Genomic DNA, 4,682 nt, shown 5'->3' with positions numbered 1-4,682 from the left:
CAGACATAATACTGGGATAGGAGAAAAGTAAAAGTAATTAGAAATAGGAGGCAAAAGGCATTTATAGAGCTAATATAGGAATGTATATATGTAAATATATTAATACATAACGATAGGAATTTAGGTCTAGGTTCATATATTTATATGTTAAGTATCAAGGTAGCAGATGGACATTGGGCCTCTACTCAAGTCTTCCCTCAACACAAGAACACTCTGTTCTAATAATCTGGCATTCTGTGATGTTCACCATTCTAACACTATTGCTGAAGACAAAATGCGCGTATAAGCAAATATGGTGAAGGAAGCAGATGGTGCCTGGCTATTAGAAGAATAGCATGTGGAGTCTTAAAGGCTTGAACTTAAACAAGTGATCATCTAGCTGGGAAGCAACAAAGCTCACATGGAAAAAGCACACCAGCCTGTGTGATCATGATATCGATGGGATCAGGAATCAGGCATCGGAAGATCCAAAACAATCATCTCGACATGAATGGGGGGTGCAGGAGTGGAGACCCAAGCCTCATCTGTAGACAATTGGACTCCCCCTCCCAAAAGGGTCACAAGGAAGGGATAAACCAGCCAGGATGCAGTATAGCATACACAACATTCCTATAGTTTTTTAATGCTCCCCTCCTCCCCATTCACACTATCATTACCCCACTTCTACCTTACAAATCTGGCTAGACTGGAGCATGTACACTGGTAGAGATAAGAGCTCTCTACACATGGAATCCAGGACATATAACCCCCTGAGGAACAATAATGGGAGTAGTGATACCATGAGAGTAGGGGGAAGGTAGGGGGAGAAGAGGGAGAAAGGGGGAACTGATCCACGTATAAGCCCCCCACCCCCCACCAAGGGATGAACAAAAGAAGCATAGGTGAAGGGAGACAGTGGACAGTGTAAGATATGAAAATAATAATGATTTATAATTTAACAAGGGTTCATGAGGGTGGGAGGGTGGGGGAGGGAAAAAAGAGGAGCTGATACCAAGGGCTCAAGTAGAAAGAAAATGTTTTGAAAATGATGATGGCAACATATGTACAAATGTGCTTGATTCAATTGATGTATGGATTGTTATAAGAGCTGTAAGAGCCCCCAATAAAATGATTTATAAAAAAAATTTATTAAAGATCTGACATATGTTGGTGAACTTTAAAAAAAAATCATTTTATTAGGGGCTCATACAAGTCATCACAATCTATACATACATCAATTTTGTAAAGCACATTTGTACATTCATTGCCCTCATCATTCTCAAAACATTTGTTCTCCACTTAAGCCCCTGGCATCAGCTCCTCAATTTTCCCCCTCCCTCCCCGCTCCCCACCTCCTTATGAGCCCTTGATAATTTATAAATTATTATTTTGTCATATCTTGCCTGTCCGACATCTCCCTTCACCCACTTTTCTGTTGTCCGTCCCCCAGGGAGGAGGTCACATGTAGATCCTTGTAATCGGTTCCCCCTTTCCAACCCACTTTCCCTCTATGCTCCCAGTATCGCCACTTACACCACTGGTCCTGAAGGGATCATCTGCCCTGGATTCCCTGTGTTTCCAGTTCCTATCTGTACCAGTGTACATCCTCTGGTCTAGCCAGACTTACAAGGTCGAATTCGGATCATGATAGTCGGGGGGGAGGTGGGAGAGAAAGCATTTAGGAACTAGAGGAAAGTTGTATGTTTCATCGTTGCTACATTGCACCCTGACTGGCTCATCTCCTCCCTGAGACCCCTCTGCAAGGGGATCTCCAGTGGCCTACGAATGGGCTTTGGGTTTCCACTCCGGACTACCCACCTCATTCACAATGATCTGATTTTTTGTTCTGATGATGCCTGGTACCTGATCCCTTCGACACCTTGTGATCGCCCAGGCTGGTGTGCTTCTTCCATGTGTGCTTTGTTGCTTCTGAGCTAGATGGTTGCTTGTTTACCTTCAAGCCTTTAAGACCCCAGATGCTATACCTTTTGATTGCTGGGCACCATCAGCTTTCTTCGCCACATTTACCTGTGCACCCATTTATATTCAGCGATCGTATCATGGAGGTGAGCACACAATGTTATGATTTTTTGTTCTTTGATGTCTGATAACTGATCCCTTCAGCACCTCATGATCACACAGGCTGGTGTGTTCTTCCATGTGGGCTTTGTTGCTTCTGAGCTAGATGGTCGCTTGTTTATCTTCAAGCTTTTAAGACTCCAGATGCTATATCTTTTGATAGCCGGGCACCATCAGCTTTCTTCACCACATTTGCTTATTCACCCGCTTTGTCTTCAGCGGTTGTGTCGGGAAGGTGAGCATCATAGAATGCCAATTTAATTGAAGAAAGTATTCTTGCATTGAGGGAGTACTTGAGTGGAGGCCCAGACATGGGTGAACTTTAAAGATATTATGAAATGTGAAATAAGGCAGACAAAAGGTCAAATATTGTATGATTCCACTTGTGTGCAATATGTAGAATAGGCAAATTTATAGAGACATAAAGTCTCTATAATTAGCAGTCACAGAGTCAAATGTTTTGGCATACTCAATGGCATACTCAAGTACAAGTAAACATATTAGCAATTATGGAGCACTGGGGAGGGAGAAATGGGGAGTTATTGCTTAATAGGTATAGAGTTTCTGTTTCATGTGATAAAAATGTGTTAGAAATAGACAGTGGTGATGGTTGCATAACAGTATAAATGCACTAAATGTCACTGAATTGCACATTTTAAAGTGGCTAAAATGACAAATTTTGTTACATATATTTTATCAAAGTAAACATTTTTACAAAGGGATTCAGTGCTGATATATTGCATAGCATGAATGAAACGAACATGTAAAGAATCTAGTCACAAAGGAACACACATATGATCCTTTTCCATTACATAAAGGTTCAGAATAAGTAAATCAATAGAGACAGGAGATAGATTTGTTGGCCAGGGATGAGGGCCACAATCCACTTTTCAGTTTGTCATATTGTGCTTGTGTGTGTGCTGCTATGATGCTGGAAATTATGTAACTATTATTTCAAATACCAACAGAGTCAACTGTGGTGGACAGGTTTCAGTGGAGTATTTAGACTACGACAGACTAGGCAGAAAGAATTAGAATTGCAGATCTGAAAATTAGTAAAAACTCTACCACCCGGGCTTCTATGTTGAAAAGAACTCAAAACATATAGTGACCACAGTCGACTTGAACATGAATGTGAAGACGGCAGGGGCCAGGCAATATTTCCTTATGTTGTACATGGAGTTGCTATGAGCTGGTCCTGATTTGGTGGAAATTAACAAATAACTATCAGAGATGAGGGAGTATTGAAGGATTGAGTGTTGACTTGGAGTGAGTGTGATTTTTTTTATTATTATTATTTAAAAAGTATTTATTTGTCTATTTTTGCTTACCTACCTCTCCCTTTCTTTGTGGGGTTAGACAAATGTTCTAAAATTGATTGTTGTGTGATGGATGCACAACTCAGTGACTATGATAAACTCCATACAATTGTATACTTTAATTAGGTTAACTGTATAACATGTAAACTATATCTCAATGATAAAGAATTTTACTCAAATGTTTTATGTTTATATAACTAAAATTAAGGGAGAGAAGATTTTCTCAATATGAGAAAGTTGTCCCTGCCAGTGGGACTACTATATGGAAAACTAAAACGCCTTTTCTTTCTTTTTTTGACTTTTGTCTTTTAGTTTTTTCCCTTACACTCTCATATATCTTTCTTTCTTTTCTCTTCTTATGACAGATGCCTACTCCTGATTTCAAAAGTACTTGTTTAATTTGACTTCCAAAATAAATTCTAAATGATATTGATAGTTTTTATATACTCTTACAGCTTAAGTATTAGATTATTTCATTTTATTCTCGCATGTCTTAGAAGCAATCAAATATTTTTCACAGATCCCCACACATCTGAGCAGTCCCTGGGGACATTTGTGTGGCTCACCATCAGTTGGCAGTGTCTTCAGCAGCTCTTCCTGTTCTTTGTCTGTGAGCTCAATTCCAAGATCTTCCAGCACATTTTTTAGATCACCAGAATCAATCTTCTCCCCTTTGGAAACAGGTATTTATTGGATATTTATCATAATTTCAGATAGAAGTAATTATTTTCACTATAAAAGCTGTTTACAATGATTAACACCGTTTTAATTTTCAGGTTGAAGACTAAAATGAAAATAAAGTATTGTCAACTATAGAATTGATAGGTATGTTAGATAGATCAAGTTGATTTCTTTAATCTAAAAATAATTTCTCCCAAAACTTAAGGAAGGAAAATGTTATTTATTTCAAATTTCTCTCCAATAGTATTTTAACTTTAAAATAAGAATTATATGATACACAAAAAACTATTACCTTGATTATTTCTGTGCTTTACTCTGTGATTTACTATGGACCGTGGTTATTTTTTTGTTTTTGTTTTTGTTTTTGTTTTTTACTTTTATTAATAATTTTACTGGGGAGTCTTACAACTCTTATAACAATCCATACATTCATTGTATCAAGCACATTGGTACATATGTTGCCATCCTTTTTAGACCATTATCTTTCTCCTTGAGCCCTTGATATCAGCTCCTCATTTTTCTCTTCCCTCCCCTACCCGGGCACCCTCATGAATCCTTGAAAAATTATAAATTGGTAGCATTTTCTTATCTTACACTGTCTGCTGTCTCCCTTCACCCACGTTT

This window comes from Echinops telfairi, unplaced genomic scaffold (assembly GCF_000313985.2).
Source record: "Echinops telfairi isolate 266 unplaced genomic scaffold, ASM31398v2 ScPeMD7_7458;HRSCAF=8496, whole genome shotgun sequence".
Taxonomy (NCBI): domain Eukaryota; kingdom Metazoa; phylum Chordata; class Mammalia; order Afrosoricida; family Tenrecidae; genus Echinops; species Echinops telfairi.
Note: the sequence above shows the minus strand (reverse complement) of the source record.